Source organism: Orcinus orca, chromosome 3, assembly GCF_937001465.1.
Source record: "Orcinus orca chromosome 3, mOrcOrc1.1, whole genome shotgun sequence".
NCBI classification, from domain to species: domain Eukaryota; kingdom Metazoa; phylum Chordata; class Mammalia; order Artiodactyla; family Delphinidae; genus Orcinus; species Orcinus orca.
The window spans coordinates 68,508,122-68,525,064 of record NC_064561.1 but is presented as its reverse complement, the minus strand read 5'-3'; the positions used below and the strand labels follow the sequence as shown (position 1 = coordinate 68,525,064).

At 37.3% G+C, this 16,943-nt stretch overlaps 1 non-coding gene across 1 annotated transcript; it reads right to left on the bottom strand.

Moving 5' to 3' along the window:
* Positions 1-223: 223 nt before the first annotated feature.
* LOC117196785 (U6 spliceosomal RNA) lies at positions 224-330 on the bottom strand. Its single transcript, XR_004477152.1, has one exon. It is a non-coding gene; the product is annotated as a U6 spliceosomal RNA (small nuclear RNA).
* Between the last annotated feature and the right edge of the window lie 16,613 nt (positions 331-16,943).

Sequence of the window (16,943 nt, the reverse complement as noted above, 5' to 3'; positions counted from 1 at the left end):
TATGCATACTGACCTAGATGCAAAGAAATAATAGCCATGGTTGCTGCTAGAGCTAAAATCTAGGCAATATTAGAGTCAGGATCTATTATCTGTTGAGCTAGCACCTGCCCTGGGCCTCTCCCCTACCCCCACTCCCCACTTTTCTTCTTTAATGTCATCCCTCCCCTTTGCCTCTCAGGCTCAGTGTCCCACTGTTCTCTCAGCTCTCCCAATTCTTTTTTTTTTTAATATAGAACGCTTCACGAATTTGCGTGTCATCCTTGCGCAGGGGCCATGCTAATCTTCTCTGTATCGTTCCAATTTTAGTATATGTGCTGCCGAAGCGAGCACCAGCTCTCCCAATTCTGAGGGCAGAGAGAGTATGCTCTGCAAATGCTAGGTCCTCAATATTTGCTGAACATGACAAACTCAATCACACTAAGGGATTAATATCTACTAAGGCCCAATGCATAGCTCCTTAAGTCATGCCTTAGTTTCTAAGACATTTTATATTATTCATCCCAAAGTGAATTTATTTATTTCCCAAATAGTTTTATTCATTCTTTTCAAAAAACCGTTTGATTCATATTAATTTTGCAATGTATCACTCAAAACTATCTTTAGTGTCTACTCTGGACCAAGCTTCATACCAGATGCTGAGAATGCAGGCGCAAATAAGACACACGAGGTCCCTGCTCTTGAGAGCTTATACTCTTCAAGGGAGACAGACACTAAAAAGGAAACAAATACATAAAACATTTCTGTAAGAGAAAGAAAAGAAGAAGGATGAAAGAGCGAGTGTGTGATATGATTAGATTGAAAACGACTAGGACAGAATACCACTTGCAAGGATGGCCTTTCTAAGTAGGCTACATTTGAGCTGAGATCTGAAGGATGGAGAGGCATCAGCCCTGCAAAACTCTGGGAGCAGAGCATTTGAGGCAGAGAGAAGAATACCATAGGAAGGGCCTGAGGCAATAGCAAACTTGACATGATTCAAAGTATGGAAGGAGCCAACAAGACTTGTTGGAAGATTGGATGAAATGGGTAAGGAAAATAGAGTGATCAAAGATGACTCAATTTTTGGTTTGAACAACTGGACAGATAATGGCACCATTGATTGAGATGGGAAACTAGCAGGGGACATAATAGGGCTGGAGAAAAGAGAAAATTCCATTTTTGACATATTGATACCAAGATACCTTTAGACATTCAAATGGAAATTCAATTCCCAGCTGATATGTAAGTCTGGACTTCAAATGAGAGGTCAGAGTTAGAGGTTTAAATCTGGGAGTCAACATATAGATGGCGTTTAAAGCTATGGCACTAGATAAGTTGATGAAAAGAGAAAGTTGATAGGGAAGAGGATATAGAAGAGCACAGCCCAATACGTTATATGTGAGCCACATATGTAATTTTGAGTTTTCTAGTAGCCACAGTAAAAAAGTAAAAAGAAACATATGAAATTAATTTTAATAGTCCAGTATACCTAAAATATTATTTCAATATGTATTCATATAAAAATTAATGAGATACTTTACATATATTTTCATGCCAAGTCCTTTTTTAATTAATTAATTAATCAATTAATTAATTAACTTATTTTTGGCTCTGCTGGGTCTTCGTTGCTGCACGCGGGCTTTCTCTAGCTGCGGTGAGCAGGAGCTACTCTTTGTTGTGGTGCGCAGGCTCCTCATTGCGGTAGCTTCTCGTTGCAGAGCATGGGCTCTAGGCACGCAGGCTTCAGTGGTTGTGGCACGTGGGCTCAGTAGCTGTGCCTCGCGGGCTCTAGCGCACAGGCTCAGTAGTTGTGGTGCGTGGGCTTAGTTGCTTCACAGCATGTGGGATCTTCCCGGACCAGGGCTCAAACCCGTGTCCCCTGCATTGGCAGGCGGATTCTTAACCACTGTGCCACCACGGAAGTCCCCATGCCAAGTCTTTTAAACTTAGAGAGTATTTTATGCCTACAGCATGTCTCATTTCACACTAGCCACATTTCAATTACTCAATAGCCACGTGTGCATAGTGCAAGTTTAGAACTTAGCCCTGGGAAAACTCAACATTTAGAGGTTGAACAGAGGAGGAGGAGTAGTCAGGAAAGGAGACTGAGAGAATGGTGCCATGGAAGTCAAGAGAAGAAAGTATTTTTTAAAAGAGACTGGTTAACTGTGTCCAATGTTTATAAGAGGCTGAGTAAGATGAGAAAGAGCAATAGAATTCAACAACATGGAGGTCACTGATGACCTTGACTGAAGCTGTTTCAGTGGAGTGATGGGTTTCCTGGAAGGAAGCCAGAATGGAGTCAATGAAAGGTAAGGAAGTGATGACAGCCAGTGTAAACAACTTTTTCCAAAAATTCTGCTGTTCAGACAAGCAGAGAAATGAAGCACTAGTTGGAAGAGGATGTAGAGTTGAGGGAGGGTTTTTACCAAACCAGGAGATGCTAGAGCATGCTTGTAAGCTAATGAGAATATTCCAATAAGAAGGAAGAAATAGTTGTGGGGAAAAAAGGGGATAATTGAGGAGGGAAGCCCTTCAGAAGACAAAAGAGGATGAGCATAATAGCACAAGGAGAGGCGCTGCTCTTGGACAGAAAAAATGATTCTTCTATTATAATAGGAAGGATGATAGAATATGGATACCATATCTGAGTACAGATACAGACTTGTTTATAGATCTGGGTAACAGGAATCTTCATTTTACCACAGGGCTGAAGCCATAGCAAAAAAAAAAAAAACCACGAAAAACATAGTGTGCTTGTGGAAGGGGAAAGATGGGGAACTGCATTCTTTTTCTTTTCATGATTAATGTTAAGTGAAGACTATACTTTTTTCACGGTCTGGATTATTGGTGTCTACTACGCTCCAGGGTACCCCTTTCTCTGGATCAGGTTACCTGGGAACCAGTTTAGTAATCACAAGGTTGTTGTGTTTTTTAGTTAATTAATTCATTTATTTTGGCTGCATTGGGTCTTCGTTGCTGCATGTGGGCTTTCTCTAGTTGCAGTGAGCAGGGGTTACTCTTCATTGCGGTGCACGGGCTTCTCACTGTGGTGGCTTCTCTTGTTGTGGAGCACGGGCTCTAGACGCGCGGGCTTCAGTAGTTGTGGCACATGGGCTCAGTAGTTGTGGCTTGCAGGCTCAGTAGTTGTGGTGCACGGGCTTAGTTGCTCCGCAGCACATGGGATCTTCCCGGACCAGGGCTTGAACCTGTGTCCCCTGCATTGGCAGGAGGATTCTTTTTTTTTTTGGATTTTATTTTATTTATTCTTTTATACAGCAGGTTCTTATTAGTTACCCATTTTATACATATTAGTGTACATATGTCAATCCCCATCTCCCAATTCATCACACCACAAACCCTACCCCGCCGCTTTCTCCCCTTGGTGTCCATACGTTTGTTCTCTAGGCAGGTGGATTCTTAACCACTGCACCACCAGGGAAGCCCTCACAAGGTTTCTTGATGATCAGAGTCCCAGGGCAAAGAGAATGAATAATCTTGAGGTCATTTCATTCAGGCTGTAAAAAGAGCCTGAGGAACTATCTCTGATACATATAAGAGGGTACACACGTTTGTCACATTCAGAGTCTCTCTCCCCAGAATAATCTTGGAAATGGAGTGATAAAATCACCTGATCCAATTTGTGGGACAATCCACCTGAGGCCTATTTAATCTTATCCCTAGTTGAAAGTCTAGGCCTCCTCCATGCCTTTAAGAATTTTGAAAGACTTCTAAAGGGGAAATGTACTGAGCAGGGTCCCAAGCAGGAAATAATATTCTACTCAAAAAATTTCACAGAGAATAATTTATTAAAGGGCCTGTTTACAAAGATGTGTGCAGTTCAGGAAATAGCAGGTATGTAGAGTCACCCAGGGATGAGCAAGAGTTTGCTAAAACCTTCCCTTCCCCAGACATGCAGGGGCAAGGTGAAGAAAGTGTTATGGGAGCCCAGAGAATGCTGGAGCCCCGCGAATGCTGGAGCCCCGCAGGAGGGGCTGTCAGGCAGCTACTTTGAGAACATGGTAGTAAAGTAGGGAGAAAGAAGGGAAAAGAAATACCCCGATCCCTCTTTCTTCCTGCTCTTCTTTCCACCCCTGTGCCAAGCTTCTGCTCAACCCATTGGAAGCCAGAGGGCAGGGGAACCCAGGTGATGTCACCCATAGAGATCAGTGCTCCATGGTTCAAAGCAGGATAGGAAAGGATGGAGAGTGAATCTAGGAAAGGGGGTGGGTCGGGGGCAAGCAGAGTATAATTAGCACAGGAAGATAAGATATCCTTACATGAAACAATTAAAGAAACAACTAAATGAAAGAACATATCAATATTAGGAATATCAACTAAATAGGACTATGTATGGAGCACTAAATATGTGACAGAGATGAAGGGAGGAGAGAGGGAAAGCTGAATAAAACTAGCTAATTCATAAGGCTATAGTAACTCTTAGCTTTCTTTAAGTTTTCTTACTAGACCAGAGGTTTGGAGAAGGGGGGATTGATTATTTTGTGTCTTGTTTTATCAGAGAAAATGCTTTATTTTCCCTTTATTATGTACAAGGCAGAAAATCCGAGAGGCAAAAATATATGTTTGACTTTTGGAGAAAAGGGATCCTCTGTAGATTTTCATATCCTCTTATCCCAGTCTCCCTCCACCTGCACCACTGGAAAGAGGTCTAAACCTCCAGGAGACAGTGGCTTACTGAAGCTTAAATTTGGACAAAAGCTTGATGCAGACATTTGAGGTTACTAAGCTTCTGTCACCATGTGGACACAATCAAACAGAAAGCAATACTGCATTGTGGTTAAGAAGGTAGGCTCTGAAGTCAGATTGCTTAGACTTAAACGCTTGCTCTACTACTCACTAGCTGTATGACCTTGGGCAAGTTACTCCTCTTTTCCTCCATGCCATCTGTAAAATGGGGATAATAATAGTACTTATTCCACAGGGTCATTTTATGAGGATAATATAAGACACTTCACATAAAGTACTTAGGATACTGTCTGGCATAAAGTGAGTGCTTAAAAATCTTATTAATAAAGCCAATTTCCTGATTCCAAAGTATTCTGCAACCAACTCCATTTCTCTTGAATAACCTGGTCTTGGTATCATCTCCACATCTTTAGATTTGTCTCTGGAAACCGCACCCCCTCCAAGCGTGCGCGCGCGCGCGCGCACACACACACACACACACGCAGTAGATAGTGGAGTCCACATTTATAGCAAAGGTATAATCATATACTTTTTTTTTCCCCCAGCGGGTTCCCACCTCCCCCAGGGACGCGGGGCGCGCGCGCGTGCGCGCACACGGCCCCAAGCCAACACGACTGCCGCCGGGTAGCCCCCTCCCGACGGCCGCGGCGGAGTGGGGTGGGGAGACCAGTGGCGCGCAGCGCGGCGACCCGGTGTTCATATACTTTTAAATTCATTCATGTGCTCACATATTTATTGAGCACCTGTTATGTTCTAGATACTGGATTAGGTGCTGAGCACAATATAAAACTGAGAAAAAACAAACACAGCCCTTGCCCGAGGAGCTTGTGATCCAATGAGGTATACAGACACTAACCAAATTACTACAAATAAACACTGTATGATAGGGCAATGATAGGATCATTAGTGAATCATGATATTACAGCTCAGTTTTTTCAGATTCTAGAGAAAAGGAGTTAAGCGGGCTTCTGCGAGCTACAAGTGAGACATAAGGCTGTGATGTCCAGTAGGGTAGCCACTACCCACATGTGGCTATTTACATTTTAACTGTAAGCAATTAAAACTAAATAAATTTAAAATTCTGTCCTTCATTTGTACTTGCCACATTTCAAGTGCTCAAGTACCATATATGACTAGAGGCTACTGTATCAAACAGTAAAAATGCAGAAGATTTCCTGTAGAAAAATAGGCAAAAGGCATGAACAGACGATTCACAAAGAGATATATAAAGATAGTTTTTAAATATATAAAAACATATCAACTTCATTCATAATAAGAACAATGGACATTATTAAAGCATATTGAGATATCATTTTTCACTCATTAGATTGACAAAATAATCAAAACCTTGACAGTACACTTTGTTGATAAGGATATAAGAAAATAGATACTCTCATACATTGCTGGAGGGAATATGGCAAAACTACATACAAATATACCCTTCAACACAGTAATCCCATTTGCACAAATTTATCCTGAAGTTACACCTTTAATAACATAAAAATACACCTGAACAAGATTATACATTGTAGCATTATTTGTAATTTCAAGATATTGGAACCTCCCTAAATATCTAACTGAAGGAGGTTGTTTGAATAATGCACTCATACAATGGAGTACTACGCAGTTGTAAAGAAGAATGAGGAAGATCTCAATGAACTGATATGAAATGATTTCCAGGAGATATTAAATGAAAAAAGCAAAGTGCAAAAGAACATACATAATATGCTACCTTTTGTGTAAGAAAAAAGGGAAAAACAAGAAAACATGCATTATCTTTACAAAAAGAAACATGAAGGATAAACCAGAAAACAACAAAATGTGTTTCCTACAAGGAGAAGGGGTGGAAGGAGTAAACAGAAGGGAGTGACCCTTCTCTGAATGTAAATTTTTATATAGTTTTGACTTTTGAAAGCTTGTTAATATCTTACATACTCAAAAATAATAAGGGAGGAAAAACTAAAACCAAAATCCAATCATACAAATGAACACACTTTATTTCAAATGAATACCATGACCACACTAAATGGGAATAAAATTTAAAAAGGGAACTAATCCAAGGAATTTATGGACACATTATATCCTAAGTTTTGGAGAGGGTAGAGAGAGAAAAGGGCAAACAAATCCTAAACTCTTTTTAGCATGATTGTTAATTATAATGGTATGGGCAAAGCAATTCTGAAACAATTTTATATGTAATCTAAGATTGAGGAAATTGTTGGGAACCAAGTTTCTCACTGTGGAAGAAAGGATACGTAAGTATAGAATAGGGAGGACAAGAAAGAATCCTGCAGAGATAGGTTGGAATTAGAGAAACTGGTGTGAACTCATGATTTCTAAAATATGAATATGTGTGTATATACATGTTTATGTCTGTACCCATGTATATGTACATATATGCCTATATTTCCTAGCTCTGGCTATTCAAAGGAAAGAATAGCCAAAGTAGCAAATATAACCCAATAGCAATGAGCATATCTGGTGTCCAGATCTTGGTTTCTAATACCATGCCCCACTAAAAGGAACCTGGGCTCCTTTGAGAAATGGCTGATACCAGGGCTGGGGCAATGTAGGTACAATTGGAGCCTGGAACATCTTGTTATGCCAGATAGTAAGTGCTAGAAGATGACAGGAGCATATTACATGGGGGCCAGCTTGAAGAGTCTCCCACTGGCCAAATCTGGGACAATCTGAGCACCAAACTAAGTAAAAACAATAATGAACTATACACCATTGAGAAAAATAGCAATCCATGAGTCCATAATCTTAGATAGATAGATAGACAGACAGACAGGTAGATAGATAGTCAGATAGATAGATAAATGGGGGAGAAGGGAGGCCTCTTGCTCAGTGCAGAATACTGAGGGCCTAGAGTCAACTTACCCATTAGGCACAGTGTCTAAATATCATGATACTTTTTAAATAATTAATTAAATTTATTTATTTATTTTTGACTGCATAGGGTTTTCGTTGCTGCACCCGGACTTTCTCTAGTTGCAGCAAGCAGGGGCTACTCTTTGTTGCGGTGCATGGGCTTCTCATTGCGGTGGCTTCTCTTGTTGCAGAGTGCAGGCTCTAGGCGCGCGGGCTGCAGTAGCTGTGGCTTCAGGGCTCTAGAGCGCAGGCTCAGTAGTTGTGGCGCACAGGCTTAGTTGCTCCGCGGCATGTGGGATCTTCCCGGACCAGGGCTCAAACCCGTGTCGCCTACATTGGCAGGTGGATTTTTAACCACTGAGCCACCAGGGAAGTCCCAAAATCCCATTATACTTTTAAAGGCCAATGAAAATGTTTTAATTTTTATTTCTTTTAAAAGAAACCAAAAGAAAAATAAATGTAATAACAATAAATCTAGCTTGGATCATATTAATCTTTATACCAACATAGTGATAAATATAATTTAAAAAAAATTTTATGGAGTAAAGGGCCCAGGAAGGCAAAATATCATAGGGCTCATGAAAGTCATAAAGCAGCCCTGTGAGGTACTAGTGGTAAATATGGACAGGGTGCTAGATGGAAAATCATCATTTGGCAGTGTTCATGGTAAAGATAGGATCAAGAGTCATCCAATAGATGCTAAATGTAAGAGAAATTTGGGGGAAGAATAGAATATATGAATGGTCTTAAATTATCCCCCCCACTTCTTATTAGTTGCAAGGAAAAAAATTAAAAGATGATTATACAGTGGAGGTAGTGGGTACCACCTTGACTGCATGATGAAAATTAAAACTGTATTACCTGTGAGGGACAGATAGACATCATGTGCCTTCAGATGTAATATCCTGAGAAGGTTATGACATCATCTGTACAGTACCCCTACTAAAAGTGTATGATGATATAATCACGAGGAAACATCAGACAAACAGAAAATGAAAAATGTTCTATTTTTTTTTTTAAATGTTCTATTTTTTTAAAAAGGTGGAGGTGGGGCGGAGTTACATTCTTCAAAAATGTCAATGTCAAAAAAAAGGCAAAGAAAAACTGGGAAATGTTCAAGATTTAAGGCAGCTGAAGAGACATGGCAACTATATACTGTACCTGACCCTAAAATTCAACCTGTCCTGGAAAGAGAAAAGCCTATAAGGGACATTATTAGATCAACTTAAAAATTTGGAATATAGACAGTGAATTAGATAAAAGTATTCTACCATTGTAAATTTATGAAGTCAATAGCTATAGGGCAAAGCCCTATTCTTCAGAAGTATATGCTCAAGTATTTAGGGGTAAGAGCTATGATGTATGTAACTTACCTCAAGTGGTTCAGGAAAAAAAAAATGGCATTTATTATGTGTGTGTATGGAGAGAGACAATAAATGACAAAGCAAAGGGGATAAAGTAACAATAGGTGAATCTTTGTAAAAGGTATATGACTGTTCTTTGTACTATTTTTATTTTTGCAACTTCTTATAAGTTTGAAATTATTTCCAAATAAGTTTTTTTCCAAATAAGTTTTTTAAAACAAAAAATAAAAAAACATATTAGACTTTCACATACAGATGTGTAACTAATACTGTATGCATAACATTGGCTAGATTTTTCACATTATAAATAGTTTCGCATGTTATTACATAATCTTTGAATCTATCATTTTAAATGTCTGCATAGCATTCTAACAAACTGACACTCTAGAGTTTACTGGGCCATTTTCTTTATTGTTAAACATTTAGACTATATTCATTTTTTCCTGATTTAAACAATGTTCACAATGATTAAGCTTAAGAGCCATAAAAAAAAAAGAGCTATAGGACCATACTACCTATATTCAAATCTCATCTCTGTGTTTTACTAGCCCTGTAGCTTTGATTAAATTACTTATCTCTCTATGCCTCAATTTCTTCAAGTCAGGCATAATATATAGTATTTATAGAAATGATGTGAACATTAAACGAGATGCTAATGTAAAGAACTTACAGTGGTGCCTAGCACGTAGTCAGCATTCAACAAATATTAGCTATTTGTGTAATTTTTTGTGCATTCAGCTTTTTTTGTTTGGGGAGATCTAACCTTTTGCAATATTAATAGTTTAAAATAAAAGCAATACTGATAGTTTGGGATATGGAAAAAAGTGCATAATATAGATATAATAATGGCAATATTTTGAACAATGAAACCAATGGTTTTATAATCCTTGATTTCTTTAATTTTTTAAAAAAGTATACAGGAATTCATCTAATAAACAAAAACACATCTCCTGCTATCCTAAAGTACACCACTAGGTGGCGATATAACCAATTAATTGACAATATTAATTTAGGTAAATTTCAAACTCAAATTTACAAAATCCCAAAATAGAAAGAGGGTTCTTTGAAAAGAAGTGTGGTCACAGCAGACACATTAAATCTACGGCTGGTGACTAAGCTGAGGTACATCTGTCCCAATACTTCACTAGGTGTTAGGTTGCCCAGACGTCTCTGAACTGATTCATCTTTCCTCTGACCCCATTTCCACCCAGCTTAAAAACCCTTTCCTCTTTCAGACTTTCCTATCTCTCCTGGCTCTATTACCATGTGTTTAAGGTAGAAACTAAAAGTTACTCTATTGTGGGGTGTGGGGCTTTTTGTTGTTGATTTCTAGTTTTGTTATACTCTTGTAAAAAATGGATGTAGTCCATGTGATATCAATTCTTTTGCTATTTCTTGAGACTGGCTTTGCAGTAAGATGCTGTAAGTTTTCCGTGTGTACTTAATAACATGTAATCTCTGTTAGGTGAAGGATTCTGGCTGTATCCATGAAATCAATCTTGCTAACTGTGTTGTTCATATCTTCCAATCCTTATTAATATTTTGTCTGCTTTTTCTGTTTCTGTAGGAAATGTGGTTAAAAAAAACCTCTCCCACTGTAATTTAAAATGTCTTTATTTCTTGCAATTCTGTCAATGATATTTTTACTTTATATCTGCTGAAGATATATTGTAAGTTACATATAGATTCAGAATTGCTATATCTCCTTGGTAAATTATTCCTTTATTACTTACCTTAAAAATAAATTTATGGGACTTCCCTGGCAGTCCAGTGGTTAAGACTCTGCCTTTCAATGCAGGGGGCGCGGGTTCGATCCCTGGTCGGGAAGCTAAGATCCCACATGCCTCAGGGCCATAAAACCAAAAAACATAAAACAGAAGCAATATTGTAACAAATTCAATAAAGACTTTTAAAATGGTGCACATCAAACAAAAAGAGGTATATTTAAAATATAAATAAATAAATAAATTTATTTCTAACAGTGCTTTCCACCTTAAAGTCTATTTTGTCTGGTATTAATATCACTACATTAACATTCTTTTTGGGTGATATTTGCCCATCATATATTTTTTCCATTCATTTGCTTTCAAGTTTCTATGGCTTTATGTTTTAGCTATGTCTATGGCAAACACATATAGCTAGATTTTTTCCTTATTATCTAATATAAACAGTTCTGATTTTAACTGACAAGCTTAATAGATTTAAATTATTGACATATTTTGACTTATTTCTACAATTCTATGATGTGGTTTTATTTTTCAATTTATAATGCATCTTTTAAACTTTTTTTCCTCCTTGCATGCCTTTTATTGGATGGTTCTGGTTTTACTTATTCCTCTTTCTTCACCTTTATTGATTTAGAGCCTTTATGTTTCTATCCTTTTGATAATTATTCTCACCTTCTTAACATGCACATTAGAAAGTCTAAAGTTAATTTACCTATTCTCTTCCCGAATAATCAAGGGCTTTGTAAAACTTTATCTCCAATCACTTTCCTTCCCATCTTGCTCACTGTCGTTATCTAATATTTTAGTTTTAACATCTTCTCAATCTAGACTTTAAAATCATTGTTAATGTTGTTTACAATAAATGCTTATTTAGATATGTTCACATGTTTAGCAATTTTCTTGCTTACCACTTCTTGCATTATGTTATTCCCTTGATTAAAATTCTTCAGTAGCTCCACATTAGAAACAATAATATCCAAACCCTTTGCCATAGTATACAACACTTCACATGACCTGGTCCCTGCTTGTTTCCCCAGCCTCCTCTCTATCACTCTTCCCCATTGCTCACTGCCCTCCAGCTATAATCATCTTTTTTTAGTTTCTGGAACATGCTATAACTGAACACCAATTTTTTTCCCCACCTCAAATACTATGCACGTTCTTTTCCTTCAGTTCAGTATGGTCTTCTTTCTATTCTCCCTATTGCTCGCTCTCTCTCATTCTTCTCAGCTTAAATGTAACCTTCTCAAAGTGTTCTTTTGCCATTCTATATAGATTAGGTCCTCCCCATCCCATATAATAGCCCTCTGTTTATTTCCTCTATGTACTGATTGCAAGTCATAATTACATTTTCGAATATGTGATTCCTTGCTTGGTGTCTGCCTCTCTGACCATATTGGCTCTATAAGAACAGCAGTGGGAGTAAAAAGAAAGCAAATGTGAATGAGAAACATTTTAAAAGAAGGGCTTAAAATTTTTTATATCAAATTAGATGAGAGGGCAAGTAGAAGGAAAAGTTAAATGTAATTAAGTTTCTCTTTTGGAAGACTATAAGGATAGAGATACCACTTGACAGAAATAGAATAATTGGGAAAATAATTCAATTTGAATGAAATTGGGGAGGGAGAAAATTACTTCTGCTTAGAAGTATTAAGCCTTAAGTAACAGTGGGACATTTATGTGAAGATATCACATAGACAATCTGAATTATGGTAAGTAGAACATAGGTATGAGGTCAGAACTGGAGATGTAGTTTGGGGAATAACTTACATATTTTTCATCCCTTATCAATTTAATATTCAATTTCTCATTTAGCCATTCCAAACCTTCTGCTTTATATATTCAACAAATATTCTTCCTGGCTCTGTGCTAAATACAAGGATACAGTAATTAACTAAGATGGGTGCTATTCCTGCTCTCAGGGAGCTTACAGCACAAAAGAGGAGAAACGAATAAGCAGTTGCAATAGCGTATGATACACTTTGCCATAGGGATTAGATAAGCATGCTATTAGGAACACACAACAGGAAAAGTTAACCTAGTCTATGGGCCAGGGAAGTCTTTCTGGGGGTGGGGGGAGTAATGCTTTACTGAAACGCAAAGGAGAATATGGAGTTATTCAGGAAAAAAGGAAAAGGAGAGACTCCTTAAGTGAAGGACACATGTATGCAAAAGCTTTAAAGCAAGAAAAAACATGCGTGCTCAAGTGTTCCTACCAATACTTTTTCCCAGAAACTATTCTCTACCCAACCATTTAAAATTGCTTTTTGGGACTTCCCTGGTGGTCCAGTGGTAAAGAATCTGCCTTACAATGCAGGTGACGGGGGTTCAATCCCTGGTCTGGGAACTAAGATCCCACATGACGGGGGACACGACTAAGCCTGCGAGCCACAATACTGAGCTTGTGCGCCTCAACTAGAAAGCCTGTGTGCCTCTACTAAGACCCAACACAGCCAAAAATAAATAAATAAATATGAGAACTATTATTTTTTTAAAAATTGTATTTCAAGTTGATTGAGGTATAATTTATATATAGTAAAATTCATCCTTTTATGGTGTAAGTTTCTGTGCATTTTGACAAACTTATGCTGTCATGTAACAATTACAACAATCAAGATTTGTAGTATTTCTGTCACCCTAAAAAGTTCCATCACACCTCTTTGTACCTCCCCTACCCTCAGCCCCCTCGCAACTGCTGACTGGATTTCTGTCCCTATAGTTTTCCTTTTTCCAAATGTATAAATGGAACCATACAGTATGTAGACTTTCGAATCTGGCTTCTTTCGCTGAGCGTAATGCTTTTGAGAGTCATTTATGGTGCTGCATGTATTAGTAGTTTGTTCCTTTTTACTGCTAAACAGAATTCCATTGTAGAGGTGTACCACAGTCTGTTTCATGTTGATGGACATTTGGCATGTTTCTGGTATTTTTTAAATATGGACAAAGCTGCTATAAATATCCCCATAGAGGTTTTTTTTAATTTTTGATTTTTGATTGAAGTACAGTTGATTTACAATATTGTGTTAGTTTCAGGTGTACAGCAAAGTGATTCAGTTATATATATATATATATAATATATATATATATATTTTCAGATTCTCATAGAGGTTTTTGCGTAGATATAAGTCTTCATTTCTCTTGAGTAAATACCTAGGAGTGGGTTTGTTAGGTCATAGAATAAATGCATGTTTAACTTTATAGGAAATTACCAAACTGTTCTCCAATGTGGCTGTACCATTTTGCATTCCCACCACAAATGTATGAGAGTTCTAGTTTTTCCACATCCTCAGCAGCATTTGACATTATCAATTGTTGGTTTTGTTTTATGTATTTATTTTTAAGTCATTCTACTAGGTATGTAGTGATGCCTCATTGTCATTTTAATTTGCATTTTCCTAATGACTAATAGTGTCAAGCATCTTTTCATGTACTTATTTGCCATCCGTATATCTTCTTCTGTAAAATGTTTGTTCAAATATTTTGCCCATTTTTTCTTTTTCTGTTTTTGATTGTTTTCTTATTATTGAGTTTAGTGAGCCTTTTACATATTCAGGTTACCAATACTTTATCAGATATGTGTTTTGCAAATGTTTCTTCCCAGTGTGCGCCTTGTCTTCTCATTTTCTTAGACTAACTTTCAAAGACCAGAATTTTTTTCTATTTTGTAAGGTCTAATTTATTAATTTGTTCATTTCTACCCAATGTTTTAATCCCATTCCTTTCCATTTCTTTCTAGAATAATCTTCTTTTTCTGCCTCCCATCATGCAGAAGTCTCCCACTTTTTGCAAAAATCTTCACTTGCAGTTATTTCCCACCCTACATTGTTACTGTCCTTTTTCTCCTTCATTTCCCTGCCAAATATTTGGAATGAATGTTCCTTACTACTTAGTCATTCCTGAAATCCCTGAAAATTTGCTTCCATTCACACCACACTACCAAAACTAACCTCTGGATGTCACCAAAAAACCTCTTACGTGTCGATTCCAATAATAGTTTCTAGACCCTAATTCTCTACTTCCTTTTAGCATAACCCTTCCTTCCAAAAATTATTTTTTAACCTCTTACTTTCAGCGTTCCCAAAAGGCAGATCTAAGGTGTATAATAGCCCCTTAGGGATTAATTCAGTTGTTGAATGCCATGTAAACAAGAATTTCTTTACTGAATAAATTCAACATTTTTTTGGTCTGAATTCAGACAGAAGCAATAAATATGAAATAGGTGTTAAATTATTTACAGGTTATTAATTCCCTTAAATGACTTGAATATCACCATTTGTTTTTTCAATGACTTCGTTGTCATTTTTAAAAAATCTATACCCCCAATAGCATAAATTTCAGCACAACCCACTACTGATTTTTTAAATTCTGAATTACTAGAGTCCAAATGAGTGAAATTTTACTCTAGCTTTTTCATTATAATATATATGTTCATATATATTATATATTTGGAAGAAATACAATCCAGGAACAATCTCCAAGCACAGGGACAGAAGTAGTTATTAAAATAGCAAAGTTTGTTTCTAATATTTATTAGGTAGAGAAACTGAAATACAGTGAAATAGATTTTTCCCCTAAAAGTAAAATCATAAAGAGGCAGAGCAAAGAAGTTTCAGTTTTGATTTTACCTCATTGGGACCATAAATAGCACACAGTTTATTTCTCTCAAGTATTCCCCTAACCACCACTGTTTTCCTTTCCATTTGCCTTCCCTTTCTTTTTTATTTCCTCTAATTAGCATAATGACCAGACAATATGACTAAATTAAATCATTCCATTTCTCTCAACTCTAGGTCAAGGTAATTACTTCTGGTTACCCTATCTCTTCTGCCAGCTTCTCTTTACCTGCTGAAAAGTCTGCTTTCAGATGGACAGCTCCTGCTTTGTTCTTGGACAGAGCAAAGGCTGAAATTTTCCTGAAGTTCATTAGTGTCATAAGGCCAGGCTAGGGAAATCAGTGCTCTGAGGTCTTGTATGTCTCTAGCATGAGAATATCAGTACATTCTGAGCATATTGGGAGGCAGCATAATATAGTAGAAACAGCTTAGGAGTTAGACCCCAATTCAAATCAAACTTGACTGACACGTAAATAAAGTCAATAAATCCTCTGAGCATGTTTCCTCATCTGTGAAAGAAAGATAAATAATATCTACTTTAACCGGAAACATGAGTAAAGAATCTGATACTTAATAAGTACTCAATACAATTTGGTCATTTCCTCCCCTCTCCAGCAAATTCTTTTAATCGAGAATAACTTTTTATTCATTTATTTATTTACTTGGCTGCTTCGGGTCTTAGTTATGGCACACGGGGATCTTTGTTGTGGCACACGGGCTTCTCTAGTTGTGGCATGCGGACTCGGTAGCCCCACGGCATATGGGATTCTAGTTCCCCGACTAGGGATTGAACCCACGTCCCCTGCATTAGAAGGCGGATTCTTAACCACTGGACCACCAGGGAAGTCCCAAAAATGACTTTTTAAAATGTCACCCTTTCTTGGTCCACTGACGCCAGGCCAATCCTTTCATACTTTCCATAGTGTACACTGACATAATAGTGAGATAAGGGGATATACTGCCTCCTGAACATATTTGTGTTTTAACAAGGACTCTCAGGATAGGAGCTTTTGATGTGGCAAGGGCAGTGCTAGTGGTGATTTCTGTATTATGTTCTGGGAAATCTAAAAGTTCTATGAGGCATCTCAAGAAGTTTCTGAAAACATGGTAACAAGAGACTTATTTCATTTCTGCCTGCTCTGTGACCTACATATACCACCTTGACAATAGATACATTGGTCATCAGCATTCAATTGTACTACTTTGCATATAAAGGGCTTACAGTGTTCTATGAAGATCACACAGGAAATACAAGTCTATAAATAAAGTTCAAGGCACCTTGTATATTTTGTCCCGAAATAGTGTACATTTATTATATGAAATAAATTACACATTAATTTGAAATTCTTTTTGTCATATTAAGAGTACACATGATCTTTTTTTTTTTTTTTTTTGGCCATGCCCCCTGCAGTGGAAGCGCAGAGTCTTAACTACTGGACTGCCTGGGAAGTCCCAAGAGTACGCATGATATTTGACTCAATAATTATACTTCTAGGAATCTCTCCTAGAATACACTCATACGTGTGTACAAATATGTATGTAGAACCGTATTTATTGAAGTTTATTTGTACCAACAAAGACTAGAAACAATTGCTTAAGTATTATAGAATAGTCATACAACAGAATACTATGAACCCATTAAATAATAAACAATTATTAATTAAATAGCAACTACATGC